Source organism: Triturus cristatus, chromosome 6 (genome assembly GCF_964204655.1).
Source record: "Triturus cristatus chromosome 6, aTriCri1.1, whole genome shotgun sequence".
Lineage (NCBI taxonomy): Eukaryota > Metazoa > Chordata > Amphibia > Caudata > Salamandridae > Triturus > Triturus cristatus.
The window spans coordinates 882957510-882977824 of record NC_140589.1 but is presented as its reverse complement, the minus strand read 5'-3'; the positions used below and the strand labels follow the sequence as shown (position 1 = coordinate 882977824).

Here is a 20315-nt window from a genome sequence, read left to right as displayed (position 1 = left end):
GCACCTTCATTACTGCGAGGTAAATACATTAAAAATGCTGAGGAGAGACAAATTGAAAAATAGATATTAGGAGGAAAGCACTGGAACCTGCTTTATTATTTCAATTAGTCTTGAAAACATAGAACATTTCTCTCCTGAAAGCTGGTAAAAATATGGAACGCTTCACGAATTTGCGTGTCATCCTTGCGCAGGGGCCATGCTAATCTTCTCTGTATCGTTCCAATTTTAGTATATGTGCCGCCGAAGCGAGCACACTTCATTGATGAACCTACAATGTTTATAAACTCTCTAAATCTACGGTCTCTAGACATAGGGTGGCCTGGCAGAGATGCTCGTATGGCCAGTAAGCATTCAAATCTGAGCCAATGGGCAAAAATGCATGAAGAGTAACAATCCATTATTCTTCACTGCATTTGTGGTCCAAGACTTCACCAATTGGAAGTATGTAGATTATGCCAGGGTTGCAAAGGCTCATGGTTCAGGCTACTGACAAGGAACATTGTGACATCATGCTGCCTGTGGAACAGTGATATTAAAGGTGAGACAGCTGCACAGTAGGTTAGGTGAAGGGCTCTGAGAGGTGAAAGGCAGCATGCTTGGGTCCCTGGACAAGGTGAGCCTATGACAAGGTGTCTGAATTTTCGCCTGTATTGTAATATTAAACACTTTATTGTTGTACCCGCCTGCTGATTAAGGAGTCCTCAAGATCAGCTCCACACAGACGTGGAACTGATGATGTGAATGCAGAATATTTAAGAAACTGAGGCTGATCTAAAACATTTCCTTGGACCTAGGACCATTTCCCCTGACTTTTAGGTCCTTCGTCCTCCTAAAGTCCTTTGTATAAGTTAGGAACACCTGACAGAACAGAATTTCAGGAGGTCAGGTGGGTTTACTTGTGTCTTCTGGTTGTGAGCAGTAAACGTGGCTAAAAAGGTTGATGGAATGGTGTTTTAAAACACACACACACACACACACACACAACTTCTGGTCCTCTTAAGGACAAAAGTATGGGTAATCCTACATGGGGCCAGTGGCGCAATGGATAACGCGTCTGACTACGGATCAGAAGATTGTAGGTTCGACTCCTATCTGGCTCGAAAGGGTCATAGGTCCCTGTTTTATGGTATTCCTGTGGAATTCTTATTTACCTCAGACTTGTTGTAGGTTCAATATTCTCGAGCAGGACTCATCCAGCAGTCGTTCCATGGTAGGGCTGCAGTAATAGGACCACGGCTAGTTAAAAGTTTCCCATTTGCTGCTGGATTCTATGTGAAGGCCGTCATGTGGTGTGCTGCTTTTGTATTTCAACATGGGTCTCTGAGTCTCTAAACTAGGAAAAAATCTTGTTGAGAAAAGTGTGTGTGAGAGGGTCTGTGGGTGCAGGCAGGTGTGTGCACTTGAGTGCTGACTCATTTACATGTGTGAGAGGGACAAGCAAATTGCCTGTGGGATGTAGGCCTACAACTGGAACCAAGCAGCCAGGCAGAACCACAGGTAAGGAGAGAGGAAGGCAGTTCATTATTAGAGCAGGATCATGAGCATCTTGCCCTGCTCCCTTCTGCCCCGATCGGCCCCGATCGGCCAAGACCTCTCTATTAGGGTGGAGGGTGAACATTTCTTGGACCTCAGAAACTGAGGGATGCAGCGCCGATATGTCCTCCAAGGGCCTAGAGGACCTGGTGCCCAATCATGCCTGGTGTTTTTCAGCTTACCCGACCAATCTGGTTGCAAGGCGGATTTTAACAGTACTGCTGAAAAGGGACTCCCAGACAGCCCTGAGGCCATCATTTGCATAGGCCCTCCCCTTCTCTTTCTCTTGCTTCCCACAAAGCAACGCATCGCTGGCAGCAGTATAGATTTGGGGGTTGTGAAGAATAATGACAGGGAGGCTGAAGAAGGGAAAGAAAAGTCCCAGAAGTCCTGCAGGCTTCCTTGCTAAATGCAGCTGGCCATAGAGTGCACCTTCATTACTGCGAGGTAAATACATTAAAAATGTTGAGGAGAGACAAATTGAAAAATAGATATTAGGAGGAAAGCACTGGAACCTGCTTTATTATTTCAATTAGTCTTGAAAACATAGAACATTTCTCTCCTGAAAGCTGGTAAAAATATGGAACGCTTCACGAATTTGCGTGTCATCCTTGCGCAGGGGCCATGCTAATCTTCTCTGTATCGTTCCAATTTTAGTATATGTGCCGCCGAAGCGAGCACACTTCATTGATGAACCTACAATGTTTATAAACTCTCTAAATCTACGGTCTCTAGACATAGGGTGGCCTGGCAGAGATGCTCGTATGGCCAGTAAGCATTCAAATCTGAGCCAATGGGCAAAAATGCATGAAGAGTAACAATCCATTATTCTTCACTGCATTTGTGGTCCAAGACTTCACCAATTGGAAGTATGTAGATTATGCCAGGGTTGCAAAGGCTCATGGTTCAGGCTACTGACAAGGAACATTGTGACATCATGCTGCCTGTGGAACAGTGATATTAAAGGTGAGACAGCTGCACAGTAGGTTAGGTGAAGGGCTCTGAGAGGTGAAAGGCAGCATGCTTGGGTCCCTGGACAAGGTGAGCCTATGACAAGGTGTCTGAATTTTCGCCTGTATTGTAATATTAAACACTTTATTGTTGTACCCGCCTGCTGATTAAGGAGTCCTCAAGATCAGCTCCACACAGACGTGGAACTGATGATGTTAATGCAGAATATTTAAGAAACTGAGGCTGATCTAAAACATTTCCTTGGACCTAGGACCATTTCCCCTGACTTTTAGGTCCTTCGTCCTCCTAAAGTCCTTTGTATAAGTTAGGAACACCTGACAGAACAGAATTTCAGGAGGTCAGGTGGGTTTACTTGTGTCTTCTGGTTGTGAGCAGTAAACGTGGCTAAAAAGGTTGATGGAATGGTGTTTTAAAACACACACACACACACACACACACAACTTCTGGTCCTCTTAAGGACAAAAGTATGGGTAATCCTACATGGGGCCAGTGGCGCAATGGATAACGCGTCTGACTACGGATCAGAAGATTGTAGGTTCGACTCCTATCTGGCTCGAAAGGGTCATAGGTCCCTGTTTTATGGTATTCCTGTGGAATTCTTATTTACCTCAGACTTGTTGTAGGTTCAATATTCTCGAGCAGGACTCATCCAGCAGTCGTTCCATGGTAGGGCTGCAGTAATAGGACCACGGCTAGTTAAAAGTTTCCCATTTGCTGCTGGATTCTATGTGAAGGCCGTCATGTGGTGTGCTGCTTTTGTATTTCAACATGGGTCTCTGAGTCTCTAAACTAGGAAAAAATCTTGTTGAGAAAAGTGTGTGTGAGAGGGTCTGTGGGTGCAGGCAGGTGTGTGCACTTGAGTGCTGACCCATTTACATGTGTGAGAGGGACAAGCAAATTGCCTGTGGGATGTAGGCCTACAACTGGAACCAAGCAGCCAGGCAGAACCACAGGTAAGGAGAGAGGAAGGCAGTTCATTATTAGAGCAGGATCATGAGCATCTTGCCCTGCTCCCTTCTGCCCCGATCGGCCACGATCGGCCAAGACCTCTCTATTAGGGTGGAGGGTGAACATTTCTTGGACCTCAGAAACTGAGGGATGCAGCGCCGATATGTCCTCCAAGGGCCTAGAGGACCTGGTGCCCAATCATGCCTGGTGTTTTTCAGCTTACCCGACCAATCTGGTTGCAAGGCGGATTTTAACAGTACTGCTGAAAAGGGACTCCCAGACAGCCCTGAGGCCATCATTTGCATAGGCCCTCCCCTTCTCTTTCTCTTGCTTCCCACAAAGCAACGCATCGCTGGCAGCAGTATAGATTTGGGGGTTGTGAAGAATAATGACAGGGAGGCTGAAGAAGGGAAAGAAAAGTCCCAGAAGTCCTGCAGGCTTCCTTGCTAAATGCAGCTGGCCATAGAGTGCACCTTCATTACTGCGAGGTAAATACATTAAAAATGTTGAGGAGAGACAAATTGAAAAATAGATATTAGGAGGAAAGCACTGGAACCTGCTTTATTATTTCAATTAGTCTTGAAAACATAGAACATTTCTCTCCTGAAAGCTGGTAAAAATATGGAACGCTTCACGAATTTGCGTGTCATCCTTGCGCAGGGGCCATGCTAATCTTCTCTGTATCGTTCCAATTTTAGTATATGTGCCGCCGAAGCGAGCACACTTCATTGATGAACCTACAATGTTTATAAACTCTCTAAATCTACGGTCTCTAGACATAGGGTGGCCTGGCAGAGATGCTCGTATGGCCAGTAAGCATTCAAATCTGAGCCAATGGGCAAAAATGCATGAAGAGTAACAATCCATTATTCTTCACTGCATTTGTGGTCCAAGACTTCACCAATTGGAAGTATGTAGATTATGCCAGGGTTGCAAAGGCTCATGGTTCAGGCTACTGACAAGGAACATTGTGACATCATGCTGCCTGTGGAACAGTGATATTAAAGGTGAGACAGCTGCACAGTAGGTTAGGTGAAGGGCTCTGAGAGGTGAAAGGCAGCATGCATGGGTCCCTGGACAAGGTGAGCCTATGACAAGGTGTCTGAATTTTCGCCTGTATTGTAATATTAAACACTTTATTGTTGTACCCGCCTGCTGATTAAGGAGTCCTCAAGATCAGCTCCACACAGACGTGGAACTGATGATGTTAATGCAGAATATTTAAGAAACTGAGGCTGATCTAAAACATTTCCTTGGACCTAGGACCATTTCCCCTGACTTTTAGGTCCTTCGTCCTCCTAAAGTCCTTTGTATAAGTTAGGAACACCTGACAGAACAGAATTTCAGGAGGTCAGGTGGGTTTACTTGTGTCTTCTGGTTGTGAGCAGTAAACGTGGCTAAAAAGGTTGATGGAATGGTGTTTTAAAACACACACACACACACACACAACTTCTGGTCCTCTTAAGGACAAAAGTATGGGTAATCCTACATGGGGCCAGTGGCGCAATGGATAACGCGTCTGACTACGGATCAGAAGATTGTAGGTTCGACTCCTATCTGGCTCGAAAGGGTCATAGGTCCCTGTTTTATGGTATTCCTGTGGAATTCTTATTTACCTCAGACTTGTTGTAGGTTCAATATTCTCGAGCAGGACTCATCCAGCAGTCGTTCCATGGTAGGGCTGCAGTAATAGGACCACGGCTAGTTAAAAGTTTCCCATTTGCTGCTGGATTCTATGTGAAGGCCGTCATGTGGTGTGCTGCTTTTGTATTTCAACATGGGTCTCTGAGTCTCTAAACTAGGAAAAAATCTTGTTGAGAAAAGTGTGTGTGAGAGGGTCTGTGGGTGCAGGCAGGTGTGTGCACTTGAGTGCTGACCCATTTACATGTGTGAGAGGGACAAGCAAATTGCCTGTGGGATGTAGGCCTACAACTGGAACCAAGCAGCCAGGCAGAACCACAGGTAAGGAGAGAGGAAGGCAGTTCATTATTAGAGCAGGATCATGAGCATCTTGCCCTGCTCCCTTCTGCCCCGATCGGCCACGACCTCTCTATTAGGGTGGAGGGTGAACATTTCTTGGACCTCAGAAACTGAGGGATGCAGCGCCGATATGTCCTCCAAGGGCCTAGAGGACCTGGTGCCCAATCATGCCTGGTGTTTTTCAGCTTACCCGACCAATCTGGTTGCAAGGCGGATTTTAACAGTACTGCTGAAAAGGGACTCCCAGACAGCCCTGAGGCCATCATTTGCATAGGCCCTCCCCTTCTCTTTCTCTTGCTTCCCACAAAGCAACGCATCGCTGGCAGCAGTATAGATTTGGGGGTTGTGAAGAATAATGACAGGGAGGCTGAAGAAGGGAAAGAAAAGTCCCAGAAGTCCTGCAGGCTTCCTTGCTAAATGCAGCTGGCCATAGAGTGCACCTTCATTACTGCGAGGTAAATACATTAAAAATGCTGAGGAGAGACAAATTGAAAAATAGATATTAGGAGGAAAGCACTGGAACCTGCTTTATTATTTCAATTAGTCTTGAAAACATAGAACATTTCTCTCCTGAAAGCTGGTAAAAATATGGAACGCTTCACGAATTTGCGTGTCATCCTTGCGCAGGGGCCATGCTAATCTTCTCTGTATCGTTCCAATTTTAGTATATGTGCCGCCGAAGCGAGCACACTTCATTGATGAACCTACAATGTTTATAAACTCTCTAAATCTACGGTCTCTAGACATAGGGTGGCCTGGCAGAGATGCTCGTATGGCCAGTAAGCATTCAAATCTGAGCCAATGGGCAAAAATGCATGAAGAGTAACAATCCATTATTCTTCACTGCATTTGTGGTCCAAGACTTCACCAATTGGAAGTATGTAGATTATGCCAGGGTTGCAAAGGCTCATGGTTCAGGCTACTGACAAGGAACATTGTGACATCATGCTGCCTGTGGAACAGTGATATTAAAGGTGAGACAGCTGCACAGTAGGTTAGGTGAAGGGCTCTGAGAGGTGAAAGGCAGCATGCTTGGGTCCCTGGACAAGGTGAGCCTATGACAAGGTGTCTGAATTTTCGCCTGTATTGTAATATTAAACACTTTATTGTTGTACCCGCCTGCTGATTAAGGAGTCCTCAAGATCAGCTCCACACAGACGTGGAACTGATGATGTTAATGCAGAATATTTAAGAAACTGAGGCTGATCTAAAACATTTCCTTGGACCTAGGACCATTTCCCCTGACTTTTAGGTCCTTCGTCCTCCTAAAGTCCTTTGTATAAGTTAGGAACACCTGACAGAACAGAATTTCAGGAGGTCAGGTGGGTTTACTTGTGTCTTCTGGTTGTGAGCAGTAAACGTGGCTAAAAAGGTTGATGGAATGGTGTTTTAAAACACACACACACACACACACACACAACTTCTGGTCCTCTTAAGGACAAAAGTATGGGTAATCCTACATGGGGCCAGTGGCGCAATGGATAACGCGTCTGACTACGGATCAGAAGATTGTAGGTTCGACTCCTATCTGGCTCGAAAGGGTCATAGGTCCCTGTTTTATGGTATTCCTGTGGAATTCTTATTTACCTCAGACTTGTTGTAGGTTCAATATTCTCGAGCAGGACTCATCCAGCAGTCGTTCCATGGTAGGGCTGCAGTAATAGGACCACGGCTAGTTAAAAGTTTCCCATTTGCTGCTGGATTCTATGTGAAGGCCGTCATGTGGTGTGCTGCTTTTGTATTTCAACATGGGTCTCTGAGTCTCTAAACTAGGAAAAAATCTTGTTGAGAAAAGTGTGTGTGAGAGGGTCTGTGGGTGCAGGCAGGTGTGTGCACTTGAGTGCTGACCCATTTACATGTGTGAGAGGGACAAGCAAATTGCCTGTGGGATGTAGGCCTACAACTGGAACCAAGCAGCCAGGCAGAACCACAGGTAAGGAGAGAGGAAGGCAGTTCATTATTAGAGCAGGATCATGAGCATCTTGCCCTGCTCCCTTCTGCCCCGATCGGCCACGATCGGCCAAGACCTCTCTATTAGGGTGGAGGGTGAACATTTCTTGGACCTCAGAAACTGAGGGATGCAGCGCCGATATGTCCTCCAAGGGCCTAGAGGACCTGGTGCCCAATCATGCCTGGTGTTTTTCAGCTTACCCGACCAATCTGGTTGCAAGGCGGATTTTAACAGTACTGCTGAAAAGGGACTCCCAGACAGCCCTGAGGCCATCATTTGCATAGGCCCTCCCCTTCTCTTTCTCTTGCTTCCCACAAAGCAACGCATCGCTGGCAGCAGTATAGATTTGGGGGTTGTGAAGAATAATGACAGGGAGGCTGAAGAAGGGAAAGAAAAGTCCCAGAAGTCCTGCAGGCTTCCTTGCTAAATGCAGCTGGCCATAGAGTGCACCTTCATTACTGCGAGGTAAATACATTAAAAATGCTGAGGAGAGACAAATTGAAAAATAGATATTAGGAGGAAAGCACTGGAACCTGCTTTATTATTTCAATTAGTCTTGAAAACATAGAACATTTCTCTCCTGAAAGCTGGTAAAAATATGGAACGCTTCACGAATTTGCGTGTCATTCTTGCGCAGGGGCCATGCTAATCTTCTCTGTATCGTTCCAATTTTAGTATATGTGCCGCCGAAGCGAGCACACTTCATTGATGAACCTACAATGTTTATAAACTCTCTAAATCTACGGTCTCTAGACATAGGGTGGCCTGGCAGAGATGCTCGTATGGCCAGTAAGCATTCAAATCTGAGCCAATGGGCAAAAATGCATGAAGAGTAACAATCCATTATTCTTCACTGCATTTGTGGTCCAAGACTTCACCAATTGGAAGTATGTAGATTATGCCAGGGTTGCAAAGGCTCATGGTTCAGGCTACTGACAAGGAACATTGTGACATCATGCTGCCTGTGGAACAGTGATATTAAAGGTGAGACAGCTGCACAGTAGGTTAGGTGAAGGGCTCTGAGAGGTGAAAGGCAGCATGCTTGGGTCCCTGGACAAGGTGAGCCTATGACAAGGTGTCTGAATTTTCGCCTGTATTGTAATATTAAACACTTTATTGTTGTACCCGCCTGCTGATTAAGGAGTCCTCAAGATCAGCTCCACACAGACGTGGAACTGATGATGTGAATGCAGAATATTTAAGAAACTGAGGCTGATCTAAAACATTTCCTTGGACCTAGGACCATTTCCCCTGACTTTTAGGTCCTTCGTCCTCCTAAAGTCCTTTGTATAAGTTAGGAACACCTGACAGATCAGAATTTCAGGAGGTCAGGTGGGTTTACTTGTGTCTTCTGGTTGTGAGCAGTAAACGTGGCTAAAAAGGTTGATGGAATGGTGTTTTAAAACACACACACACACACACACACACAACTTCTGGTCCTCTTAAGGACAAAAGTATGGGTAATCCTACATGGGGCCAGTGGCGCAATGGATAACGCGTCTGACTACGGATCAGAAGATTGTAGGTTCGACTCCTATCTGGCTCGAAAGGGTCATAGGTCCCTGTTTTATGGTATTCCTGTGGAATTCTTATTTACCTCAGACTTGTTGTAGGTTCAATATTCTCGAGCAGGACTCATCCAGCAGTCGTTCCATGGTAGGGCTGCAGTAATAGGACCACGGCTAGTTAAAAGTTTCCCATTTGCTGCTGGATTCTATGTGAAGGCCGTCATGTGGTGTGCTGCTTTTGTATTTCAACATGGGTCTCTGAGTCTCTAAACTAGGAAAAAATCTTGTTGAGAAAAGTGTGTGTGAGAGGGTCTGTGGGTGCAGGCAGGTGTGTGCACTTGAGTGCTGACTCATTTACATGTGTGAGAGGGACAAGCAAATTGCCTGTGGGATGTAGGCCTACAACTGGAACCAAGCAGCCAGGCAGAACCACAGGTAAGGAGAGAGGAAGGCAGTTCATTATTAGAGCAGGATCATGAGCATCTTGCCCTGCTCCCTTCTGCCCCGATCGGCCCCGATCGGCCAAGACCTCTCTATTAGGGTGGAGGGTGAACATTTCTTGGACCTCAGAAACTGAGGGATGCAGCGCCGATATGTCCTCCAAGGGCCTAGAGGACCTGGTGCCCAATCATGCCTGGTGTTTTTCAGCTTACCCGACCAATCTGGTTGCAAGGCGGATTTTAACAGTACTGCTGAAAAGGGACTCCCAGACAGCCCTGAGGCCATCATTTGCATAGGCCCTCCCCTTCTCTTTCTCTTGCTTCCCACAAAGCAACGCATCGCTGGCAGCAGTATAGATTTGGGGGTTGTGAAGAATAATGACAGGGAGGCTGAAGAAGGGAAAGAAAAGTCCCAGAAGTCCTGCAGGCTTCCTTGCTAAATGCAGCTGGCCATAGAGTGCACCTTCATTACTGCGAGGTAAATACATTAAAAATGTTGAGGAGAGACAAATTGAAAAATAGATATTAGGAGGAAAGCACTGGAACCTGCTTTATTATTTCAATTAGTCTTGAAAACATAGAACATTTCTCTCCTGAAAGCTGGTAAAAATATGGAACGCTTCACGAATTTGCGTGTCATCCTTGCGCAGGGGCCATGCTAATCTTCTCTGTATCGTTCCAATTTTAGTATATGTGCCGCCGAAGCGAGCACACTTCATTGATGAACCTACAATGTTTATAAACTCTCTAAATCTACGGTCTCTAGACATAGGGTGGCCTGGCAGAGATGCTCGTATGGCCAGTAAGCATTCAAATCTGAGCCAATGGGCAAAAATGCATGAAGAGTAACAATCCATTATTCTTCACTGCATTTGTGGTCCAAGACTTCACCAATTGGAAGTATGTAGATTATGCCAGGGTTGCAAAGGCTCATGGTTCAGGCTACTGACAAGGAACATTGTGACATCATGCTGCCTGTGGAACAGTGATATTAAAGGTGAGACAGCTGCACAGTAGGTTAGGTGAAGGGCTCTGAGAGGTGAAAGGCAGCATGCTTGGGTCCCTGGACAAGGTGAGCCTATGACAAGGTGTCTGAATTTTCGCCTGTATTGTAATATTAAACACTTTATTGTTGTACCCGCCTGCTGATTAAGGAGTCCTCAAGATCAGCTCCACACAGACGTGGAACTGATGATGTTAATGCAGAATATTTAAGAAACTGAGGCTGATCTAAAACATTTCCTTGGACCTAGGACCATTTCCCCTGACTTTTAGGTCCTTCGTCCTCCTAAAGTCCTTTGTATAAGTTAGGAACACCTGACAGAACAGAATTTCAGGAGGTCAGGTGGGTTTACTTGTGTCTTCTGGTTGTGAGCAGTAAACGTGGCTAAAAAGGTTGATGGAATGGTGTTTTAAAACACACACACACACACACACACACAACTTCTGGTCCTCTTAAGGACAAAAGTATGGGTAATCCTACATGGGGCCAGTGGCGCAATGGATAACGCGTCTGACTACGGATCAGAAGATTGTAGGTTCGACTCCTATCTGGCTCGAAAGGGTCATAGGTCCCTGTTTTATGGTATTCCTGTGGAATTCTTATTTACCTCAGACTTGTTGTAGGTTCAATATTCTCGAGCAGGACTCATCCAGCAGTCGTTCCATGGTAGGGCTGCAGTAATAGGACCACGGCTAGTTAAAAGTTTCCCATTTGCTGCTGGATTCTATGTGAAGGCCGTCATGTGGTGTGCTGCTTTTGTATTTCAACATGGGTCTCTGAGTCTCTAAACTAGGAAAAAATCTTGTTGAGAAAAGTGTGTGTGAGAGGGTCTGTGGGTGCAGGCAGGTGTGTGCACTTGAGTGCTGACCCATTTACATGTGTGAGAGGGACAAGCAAATTGCCTGTGGGATGTAGGCCTACAACTGGAACCAAGCAGCCAGGCAGAACCACAGGTAAGGAGAGAGGAAGGCAGTTCATTATTAGAGCAGGATCATGAGCATCTTGCCCTGCTCCCTTCTGCCCCGATCGGCCACGATCGGCCAAGACCTCTCTATTAGGGTGGAGGGTGAACATTTCTTGGACCTCAGAAACTGAGGGATGCAGCGCCGATATGTCCTCCAAGGGCCTAGAGGACCTGGTGCCCAATCATGCCTGGTGTTTTTCAGCTTACCCGACCAATCTGGTTGCAAGGCGGATTTTAACAGTACTGCTGAAAAGGGACTCCCAGACAGCCCTGAGGCCATCATTTGCATAGGCCCTCCCCTTCTCTTTCTCTTGCTTCCCACAAAGCAACGCATCGCTGGCAGCAGTATAGATTTGGGGGTTGTGAAGAATAATGACAGGGAGGCTGAAGAAGGGAAAGAAAAGTCCCAGAAGTCCTGCAGGCTTCCTTGCTAAATGCAGCTGGCCATAGAGTGCACCTTCATTACTGCGAGGTAAATACATTAAAAATGTTGAGGAGAGACAAATTGAAAAATAGATATTAGGAGGAAAGCACTGGAACCTGCTTTATTATTTCAATTAGTCTTGAAAACATAGAACATTTCTCTCCTGAAAGCTGGTAAAAATATGGAACGCTTCACGAATTTGCGTGTCATCCTTGCGCAGGGGCCATGCTAATCTTCTCTGTATCGTTCCAATTTTAGTATATGTGCCGCCGAAGCGAGCACACTTCATTGATGAACCTACAATGTTTATAAACTCTCTAAATCTACGGTCTCTAGACATAGGGTGGCCTGGCAGAGATGCTCGTATGGCCAGTAAGCATTCAAATCTGAGCCAATGGACAAAAATGCATGAAGAGTAACAATCCATTATTCTTCACTGCATTTGTGGTCCAAGACTTCACCAATTGGAAGTATGTAGATTATGCCAGGGTTGCAAAGGCTCATGGTTCAGGCTACTGACAAGGAACATTGTGACATCATGCTGCCTGTGGAACAGTGATATTAAAGGTGAGACAGCTGCACAGTAGGTTAGGTGAAGGGCTCTGAGAGGTGAAAGGCAGCATGCATGGGTCCCTGGACAAGGTGAGCCTATGACAAGGTGTCTGAATTTTCGCCTGTATTGTAATATTAAACACTTTATTGTTGTACCCGCCTGCTGATTAAGGAGTCCTCAAGATCAGCTCCACACAGACGTGGAACTGATGATGTTAATGCAGAATATTTAAGAAACTGAGGCTGATCTAAAACATTTCCTTGGACCTAGGACCATTTCCCCTGACTTTTAGGTCCTTCGTCCTCCTAAAGTCCTTTGTATAAGTTAGGAACACCTGACAGAACAGAATTTCAGGAGGTCAGGTGGGTTTACTTGTGTCTTCTGGTTGTGAGCAGTAAACGTGGCTAAAAAGGTTGATGGAATGGTGTTTTAAAACACACACACACACACACACAACTTCTGGTCCTCTTAAGGACAAAAGTATGGGTAATCCTACATGGGGCCAGTGGCGCAATGGATAACGCGTCTGACTACGGATCAGAAGATTGTAGGTTCGACTCCTATCTGGCTCGAAAGGGTCATAGGTCCCTGTTTTATGGTATTCCTGTGGAATTCTTATTTACCTCAGACTTGTTGTAGGTTCAATATTCTCGAGCAGGACTCATCCAGCAGTCGTTCCATGGTAGGGCTGCAGTAATAGGACCACGGCTAGTTAAAAGTTTCCCATTTGCTGCTGGATTCTATGTGAAGGCCGTCATGTGGTGTGCTGCTTTTGTATTTCAACATGGGTCTCTGAGTCTCTAAACTAGGAAAAAATCTTGTTGAGAAAAGTGTGTGTGAGAGGGTCTGTGGGTGCAGGCAGGTGTGTGCACTTGAGTGCTGACCCATTTACATGTGTGAGAGGGACAAGCAAATTGCCTGTGGGATGTAGGCCTACAACTGGAACCAAGCAGCCAGGCAGAACCACAGGTAAGGAGAGAGGAAGGCAGTTCATTATTAGAGCAGGATCATGAGCATCTTGCCCTGCTCCCTTCTGCCCCGATCGGCCACGACCTCTCTATTAGGGTGGAGGGTGAACATTTCTTGGACCTCAGAAACTGAGGGATGCAGCGCCGATATGTCCTCCAAGGGCCTAGAGGACCTGGTGCCCAATCATGCCTGGTGTTTTTCAGCTTACCCGACCAATCTGGTTGCAAGGCGGATTTTAACAGTACTGCTGAAAAGGGACTCCCAGACAGCCCTGAGGCCATCATTTGCATAGGCCCTCCCCTTCTCTTTCTCTTGCTTCCCACAAAGCAACGCATCGCTGGCAGCAGTATAGATTTGGGGGTTGTGAAGAATAATGACAGGGAGGCTGAAGAAGGGAAAGAAAAGTCCCAGAAGTCCTGCAGGCTTCCTTGCTAAATGCAGCTGGCCATAGAGTGCACCTTCATTACTGCGAGGTAAATACATTAAAAATGCTGAGGAGAGACAAATTGAAAAATAGATATTAGGAGGAAAGCACTGGAACCTGCTTTATTATTTCAATTAGTCTTGAAAACATAGAACATTTCTCTCCTGAAAGCTGGTAAAAATATGGAACGCTTCACGAATTTGCGTGTCATCCTTGCGCAGGGGCCATGCTAATCTTCTCTGTATCGTTCCAATTTTAGTATATGTGCCGCCGAAGCGAGCACACTTCATTGATGAACCTACAATGTTTATAAACTCTCTAAATCTACGGTCTCTAGACATAGGGTGGCCTGGCAGAGATGCTCGTATGGCCAGTAAGCATTCAAATCTGAGCCAATGGGCAAAAATGCATGAAGAGTAACAATCCATTATTCTTCACTGCATTTGTGGTCCAAGACTTCACCAATTGGAAGTATGTAGATTATGCCAGGGTTGCAAAGGCTCATGGTTCAGGCTACTGACAAGGAACATTGTGACATCATGCTGCCTGTGGAACAGTGATATTAAAGGTGAGACAGCTGCACAGTAGGTTAGGTGAAGGGCTCTGAGAGGTGAAAGGCAGCATGCTTGGGTCCCTGGACAAGGTGAGCCTATGACAAGGTGTCTGAATTTTCGCCTGTATTGTAATATTAAACACTTTATTGTTGTACCCGCCTGCTGATTAAGGAGTCCTCAAGATCAGCTCCACACAGACGTGGAACTGATGATGTTAATGCAGAATATTTAAGAAACTGAGGCTGATCTAAAACATTTCCTTGGACCTAGGACCATTTCCCCTGACTTTTAGGTCCTTCGTCCTCCTAAAGTCCTTTGTATAAGTTAGGAACACCTGACAGAACAGAATTTCAGGAGGTCAGGTGGGTTTACTTGTGTCTTCTGGTTGTGAGCAGTAAACGTGGCTAAAAAGGTTGATGGAATGGTGTTTTAAAACACACACACACACACACACACACAACTTCTGGTCCTCTTAAGGACAAAAGTATGGGTAATCCTACATGGGGCCAGTGGCGCAATGGATAACGCGTCTGACTACGGATCAGAAGATTGTAGGTTCGACTCCTATCTGGCTCGAAAGGGTCATAGGTCCCTGTTTTATGGTATTCCTGTGGAATTCTTATTTACCTCAGACTTGTTGTAGGTTCAATATTCTCGAGCAGGACTCATCCAGCAGTCGTTCCATGGTAGGGCTGCAGTAATAGGACCACGGCTAGTTAAAAGTTTCCCATTTGCTGCTGGATTCTATGTGAAGGCCGTCATGTGGTGTGCTGCTTTTGTATTTCAACATGGGTCTCTGAGTCTCTAAACTAGGAAAAAATCTTGTTGAGAAAAGTGTGTGTGAGAGGGTCTGTGGGTGCAGGCAGGTGTGTGCACTTGAGTGCTGACCCATTTACATGTGTGAGAGGGACAAGCAAATTGCCTGTGGGATGTAGGCCTACAACTGGAACCAAGCAGCCAGGCAGAACCACAGGTAAGGAGAGAGGAAGGCAGTTCATTATTAGAGCAGGATCATGAGCATCTTGCCCTGCTCCCTTCTGCCCCGATCGGCCACGATCGGCCAAGACCTCTCTATTAGGGTGGAGGGTGAACATTTCTTGGACCTCAGAAACTGAGGGATGCAGCGCCGATATGTCCTCCAAGGGCCTAGAGGACCTGGTGCCCAATCATGCCTGGTGTTTTTCAGCTTACCCGACCAATCTGGTTGCAAGGCGGATTTTAACAGTACTGCTGAAAAGGGACTCCCAGACAGCCCTGAGGCCATCATTTGCATAGGCCCTCCCCTTCTCTTTCTCTTGCTTCCCACAAAGCAACGCATCGCTGGCAGCAGTATAGATTTGGGGGTTGTGAAGAATAATGACAGGGAGGCTGAAGAAGGGAAAGAAAAGTCCCAGAAGTCCTGCAGGCTTCCTTGCTAAATGCAGCTGGCCATAGAGTGCACCTTCATTACTGCGAGGTAAATACATTAAAAATGCTGAGGAGAGACAAATTGAAAAATAGATATTAGGAGGAAAGCACTGGAACCTGCTTTATTATTTCAATTAGTCTTGAAAACATAGAACATTTCTCTCCTGAAAGCTGGTAAAAATATGGAACGCTTCACGAATTTGCGTGTCATCCTTGCGCAGGGGCCATGCTAATCTTCTCTGTATCGTTCCAATTTTAGTATATGTGCCGCCGAAGCGAGCACACTTCATTGATGAACCTACAATGTTTATAAACTCTCTAAATCTACGGTCTCTAGACATAGGGTGGCCTGGCAGAGATGCTCGTATGGCCAGTAAGCATTCAAATCTGAGCCAATGGGCAAAAATGCATGAAGAGTAACAATCCATTATTCTTCACTGCATTTGTGGTCCAAGACTTCACCAATTGGAAGTATGTAGATTATGCCAGGGTTGCAAAGGCTCATGGTTCAGGCTACTGACAAGGAACATTGTGACATCATGCTGCCTGTGGAACAGTGATATTAAAGGTGAGACAGCTGCACAGTAGGTTAGGTGAAGGGCTCTGAGAGGTGAAAGGCAGCATGCTTGGGTCCCTGGACAAGGTGAGCCTATGACAAGGTGTCTGAATTTTCGCCTGTATTGTAATATTAAACACTTTATTGTTGTACCCGCCTGCTGATTAAGGAGTCCTCAAGATCAGCTCCACACAGACGTGGAACTGATGATGTGAATGCAGAATATTTAAGAAACTGAGGCTGATCTAAAACATTTCCTTGGACCTAGGACCATTTCCCCTGACTTTTAGGTCCTTCGTCCTCCTAAAGTCCTTTGTATAAGTTAGGAACACCTGACAGATCAGAATTTCAGGAGGTCAGGTGGGTTTACTTGTGTCTTCTGGTTGTGAGCAGTAAACGTGGCTAAAAAGGTTGATGGAATGGTGTTTTAAAACACACACACACACACACACACACAACTTCTGGTCCTCTTAAGGACAAAAGTATGGGTAATCCTACATGGGGCCAGTGGCGCAATGGATAACGCGTCTGACTACGGATCAGAAGATTGTAGGTTCGACTCCTATCTGGCTCGAAAGGGTCATAGGTCCCTGTTTTATGGTATTCCTGTGGAATTCTTATTTACCTCAGACTTGTTGTAGGTTCAATATTCTCGAGCAGGACTCATCCAGCAGTCGTTCCATGGTAGGGCTGCAGTAATAGGACCACGGCTAGTTAAAAGTTTCCCATTTGCTGCTGGATTCTATGTGAAGGCCGTCATGTGGTGTGCTGCTTTTGTATTTCAACATGGGTCTCTGAGTCTCTAAACTAGGAAAAAATCTTGTTGAGAAAAGTGTGTGTGAGAGGGTCTGTGGGTGCAGGCAGGTGTGTGCACTTGAGTGCTGACTCATTTACATGTGTGAGAGGGACAAGCAAATTGCCTGTGGGATGTAGGCCTACAACTGGAACCAAGCAGCCAGGCAGAACCACAGGTAAGGAGAGAGGAAGGCAGTTCATTATTAGAGCAGGATCATGAGCATCTTGCCCTGCTCCCTTCTGCCCCGATCGGCCCCGATCGGCCAAGACCTCTCTATTAGGGTGGAGGGTGAACATTTCTTGGACCTCAGAAACTGAGGGATGCAGCGCCGATATGTCCTCCAAGGGCCTAGAGGACCTGGTGCCCAATCATGCCTGGTGTTTTTCAGCTTACCCGACCAATCTGGTTGCAAGGCGGATTTTAACAGTACTGCTGAAAAGGGACTCCCAGACAGCCCTGAGGCCATCATTTGCATAGGCCCTCCCCTTCTCTTTCTCTTGCTTCCCACAAAGCAACGCATCGCTGGCAGCAGTATAGATTTGGGGGTTGTGAAGAATAATGACAGGGAGGCTGAAGAAGGGAAAGAAAAGTCCCAGAAGTCCTGCAGGCTTCCTTGCTAAATGCAGCTGGCCATAGAGTGCACCTTCATTACTGCGAGGTAAATACATTAAAAATGTTGAGGAGAGACAAATTGAAAAATAGATATTAGGAGGAAAGCACTGGAACCTGCTTTATTATTTCAATTAGTCTTGAAAACATAGAACATTTCTCTCCTGAAAGCTGGTAAAAATATGGAACGCTTCACGAATTTGCGTGTCATCCTTGCGCAGGGGCCATGCTAATCTTCTCTGTATCGTTCCAATTTTAGTATATGTGCCGCCGAAGCGAGCACACTTCATTGATGAACCTACAATGTTTATAAACTCTCTAAATCTACGGTCTCTAGACATAGGGTGGCCTGGCAGAGATGCTCGTATGGCCAGTAAGCATTCAAATCTGAGCCAATGGGCAAAAATGCATGAAGAGTAACAATCCATTATTCTTCACTGCATTTGTGGTCCAAGACTTCACCAATTGGAAGTATGTAGATTATGCCAGGGTTGCAAAGGCTCATGGTTCAGGCTACTGACAAGGAACATTGTGACATCATGCTGCCTGTGGAACAGTGATATTAAAGGTGAGACAGCTGCACAGTAGGTTAGGTGAAGGGCTCTGAGAGGTGAAAGGCAGCATGCTTGGGTCCCTGGACAAGGTGAGCCTATGACAAGGTGTCTGAATTTTCGCCTGTATTGTAATATTAAACACTTTATTGTTGTACCCGCCTGCTGATTAAGGAGTCCTCAAGATCAGCTCCACACAGACGTGGAACTGATGATGTTAATGCAGAATATTTAAGAAACTGAGGCTGATCTAAAACATTTCCTTGGACCTAGGACCATTTCCCCTGACTTTTAGGTCCTTCGTCCTCCTAAAGTCCTTTGTATAAGTTAGGAACACCTGACAGAACAGAATTTCAGGAGGTCAGGTGGGTTTACTTGTGTCTTCTGGTTGTGAGCAGTAAACGTGGCTAAAAAGGTTGATGGAATGGTGTTTTAAAACACACACACACACACACACACACAACTTCTGGTCCTCTTAAGGACAAAAGTATGGGTAATCCTACATGGGGCCAGTGGCGCAATGGATAACGCGTCTGACTACGGATCAGAAGATTGTAGGTTCGACTCCTATCTGGCTCGAAAGGGTCATAGGTCCCTGTTTTATGGTATTCCTGTGGAATTCTTATTTACCTCAGACTTGTTGTAGGTTCAATATTCTCGAGCAGGACTCATCCAGCAGTCGTTCCATGGTAGGGCTGCAGTAATAGGACCACGGCTAGTTAAAAGTTTCCCATTTGCTGCTGGATTCTATGTGAAGGCCGTCATGTGGTGTGCTGCTTTTGTATTTCAACATGGGTCTCTGAGTCTCTAAACTAGGAAAAAATCTTGTTGAGAAAAGTGTGTGTGAGAGGGTCTGTGGGTGCAGGCAGGTGTGTGCACTTGAGTGCTGACCCATTTACATGTGTGAGAGGGACAAGCAAATTGCCTGTGGGATGTAGGCCTACAACTGGAACCAAGCAGCCAGGCAGAACCACAGGTAAGGAGAGAGGAAGGCAGTTCATTATTAGAGCAGGATCATGAGCATCTTGCCCTGCTCCCTTCTGCCCCGATCGGCCACGATCGGCCAAGACCTCTCTATTAGGGTGGAGGGTGAACATTTCTTGGACCTCAGAAACTGAGGGATGCAGCGCCGATATGTCCTCCAAGGGCCTAGAGGACCTGGTGCCCAATCATGCCTGGTGTTTTTCAGCTTACCCGACCAATCTGGTTGCAAGGCGGATTTTAACAGTACTGCTGAAAAGGGACTCCCAGACAGCCCTGAGGCCATCATTTGCATAGGCCCTCCCCTTCTCTTTCTCTTGCTTCCCACAAAGCAACGCATCGCTGGCAGCAGTATAGATTTGGGGGTTGTGAAGAATAATGACAGGGAGGCTGAAGAAGGGAAAGAAAAGTCCCAGAAGTCCTGCAGGCTTCCTTGCTAAATGCAGCTGGCCATAGAGTGCACCTTCATTACTGCGAGGTAAATACATTAAAAATGTTGAGGAGAGACAAATTGAAAAATAGATATTAGGAGGAAAGCACTGGAACCTGCTTTATTATTTCAATTAGTCTTGAAAACATAGAACATTTCTCTCCTGAAAGCTGGTAAAAATATGGAACGCTTCACGAATTTGCGTGTCATCCTTGCGCAGGGGCCATGCTAATCTTCTCTGTATCGTTCCAATTTTAGTATATGTGCCGCCGAAGCGAGCACACTTCATTGATGAACCTACAATGTTTATAAACTCTCTAAATCTACGGTCTCTAGACATAGGGTGGCCTGGCAGAGATGCTCGTATGGCCAGTAAGCATTCAAATCTGAGCCAATGGACAAAAATGCATGAAGAGTAACAATCCATTATTCTTCACTGCATTTGTGGTCCAAGACTTCACCAATTGGAAGTATGTAGATTATGCCAGGGTTGCAAAGGCTCATGGTTCAGGCTACTGACAAGGAACATTGTGACATCATGCTGCCTGTGGAACAGTGATATTAAAGGTGAGACAGCTGCACAGTAGGTTAGGTGAAGGGCTCTGAGAGGTGAAAGGCAGCATGCATGGGTCCCTGGACAAGGTGAGCCTATGACAAGGTGTCTGAATTTTCGCCTGTATTGTAATATTAAACACTTTATTGTTGTACCCGCCTGCTGATTAAGGAGTCCTCAAGATCAGCTCCACACAGACGTGGAACTGA

The 20315-nt window shown here is 45.9% G+C and overlaps 21 non-coding genes across 21 annotated transcripts; 10 read left to right on the top strand and 11 right to left on the bottom strand.

Annotated features, from left to right (window-relative positions):
* Positions 1-146: 146 nt before the first annotated feature.
* On the bottom strand, positions 147-253 carry LOC146819027 (U6 spliceosomal RNA). Its single transcript, XR_014963877.1, has one exon. It is a non-coding gene; the product is annotated as a U6 spliceosomal RNA (small nuclear RNA).
* Positions 254-1027: 774 nt separating this feature from the next.
* Positions 1028-1100, top strand: TRNAR-ACG (transfer RNA arginine (anticodon ACG)). The gene has a single exon. It is a non-coding gene; the product is annotated as a tRNA-Arg (tRNA).
* Positions 1101-2107: 1007 nt separating this feature from the next.
* LOC146819025 (U6 spliceosomal RNA) lies at positions 2108-2214 on the bottom strand. The gene has a single exon (XR_014963876.1). It is a non-coding gene; the product is annotated as a U6 spliceosomal RNA (small nuclear RNA).
* Positions 2215-2988: 774 nt separating this feature from the next.
* On the top strand, positions 2989-3061 carry TRNAR-ACG (transfer RNA arginine (anticodon ACG)). The gene has a single exon. It is a non-coding gene; the product is annotated as a tRNA-Arg (tRNA).
* A 1007-nt stretch (positions 3062-4068) lies between these two features.
* LOC146819023 (U6 spliceosomal RNA) lies at positions 4069-4175 on the bottom strand. The gene has a single exon (XR_014963875.1). It is a non-coding gene; the product is annotated as a U6 spliceosomal RNA (small nuclear RNA).
* A 770-nt stretch (positions 4176-4945) lies between these two features.
* On the top strand, positions 4946-5018 carry TRNAR-ACG (transfer RNA arginine (anticodon ACG)). Its single transcript has one exon. It is a non-coding gene; the product is annotated as a tRNA-Arg (tRNA).
* A 997-nt stretch (positions 5019-6015) lies between these two features.
* On the bottom strand, positions 6016-6122 carry LOC146819021 (U6 spliceosomal RNA). Its single transcript, XR_014963874.1, has one exon. It is a non-coding gene; the product is annotated as a U6 spliceosomal RNA (small nuclear RNA).
* Positions 6123-6896: 774 nt separating this feature from the next.
* Positions 6897-6969, top strand: TRNAR-ACG (transfer RNA arginine (anticodon ACG)). Its single transcript has one exon. It is a non-coding gene; the product is annotated as a tRNA-Arg (tRNA).
* A 1007-nt stretch (positions 6970-7976) lies between these two features.
* On the bottom strand, positions 7977-8083 carry LOC146819019 (U6 spliceosomal RNA). The gene has a single exon (XR_014964515.1). It is a non-coding gene; the product is annotated as a U6 spliceosomal RNA (small nuclear RNA).
* Positions 8084-8857: 774 nt separating this feature from the next.
* Positions 8858-8930, top strand: TRNAR-ACG (transfer RNA arginine (anticodon ACG)). Its single transcript has one exon. It is a non-coding gene; the product is annotated as a tRNA-Arg (tRNA).
* Positions 8931-9937: 1007 nt separating this feature from the next.
* Positions 9938-10044, bottom strand: LOC146819017 (U6 spliceosomal RNA). Its single transcript, XR_014963873.1, has one exon. It is a non-coding gene; the product is annotated as a U6 spliceosomal RNA (small nuclear RNA).
* Positions 10045-10818: 774 nt separating this feature from the next.
* Positions 10819-10891, top strand: TRNAR-ACG (transfer RNA arginine (anticodon ACG)). Its single transcript has one exon. It is a non-coding gene; the product is annotated as a tRNA-Arg (tRNA).
* Positions 10892-11898: 1007 nt separating this feature from the next.
* LOC146819015 (U6 spliceosomal RNA) lies at positions 11899-12005 on the bottom strand. Its single transcript, XR_014963871.1, has one exon. It is a non-coding gene; the product is annotated as a U6 spliceosomal RNA (small nuclear RNA).
* A 770-nt stretch (positions 12006-12775) lies between these two features.
* Positions 12776-12848, top strand: TRNAR-ACG (transfer RNA arginine (anticodon ACG)). The gene has a single exon. It is a non-coding gene; the product is annotated as a tRNA-Arg (tRNA).
* A 997-nt stretch (positions 12849-13845) lies between these two features.
* LOC146819013 (U6 spliceosomal RNA) lies at positions 13846-13952 on the bottom strand. Its single transcript, XR_014963870.1, has one exon. It is a non-coding gene; the product is annotated as a U6 spliceosomal RNA (small nuclear RNA).
* Positions 13953-14726: 774 nt separating this feature from the next.
* TRNAR-ACG (transfer RNA arginine (anticodon ACG)) lies at positions 14727-14799 on the top strand. Its single transcript has one exon. It is a non-coding gene; the product is annotated as a tRNA-Arg (tRNA).
* Positions 14800-15806: 1007 nt separating this feature from the next.
* On the bottom strand, positions 15807-15913 carry LOC146819011 (U6 spliceosomal RNA). Its single transcript, XR_014963869.1, has one exon. It is a non-coding gene; the product is annotated as a U6 spliceosomal RNA (small nuclear RNA).
* A 774-nt stretch (positions 15914-16687) lies between these two features.
* TRNAR-ACG (transfer RNA arginine (anticodon ACG)) lies at positions 16688-16760 on the top strand. The gene has a single exon. It is a non-coding gene; the product is annotated as a tRNA-Arg (tRNA).
* A 1007-nt stretch (positions 16761-17767) lies between these two features.
* LOC146819009 (U6 spliceosomal RNA) lies at positions 17768-17874 on the bottom strand. Its single transcript, XR_014963868.1, has one exon. It is a non-coding gene; the product is annotated as a U6 spliceosomal RNA (small nuclear RNA).
* Positions 17875-18648: 774 nt separating this feature from the next.
* On the top strand, positions 18649-18721 carry TRNAR-ACG (transfer RNA arginine (anticodon ACG)). The gene has a single exon. It is a non-coding gene; the product is annotated as a tRNA-Arg (tRNA).
* A 1007-nt stretch (positions 18722-19728) lies between these two features.
* LOC146819007 (U6 spliceosomal RNA) lies at positions 19729-19835 on the bottom strand. Its single transcript, XR_014963867.1, has one exon. It is a non-coding gene; the product is annotated as a U6 spliceosomal RNA (small nuclear RNA).
* Between the last annotated feature and the right edge of the window lie 480 nt (positions 19836-20315).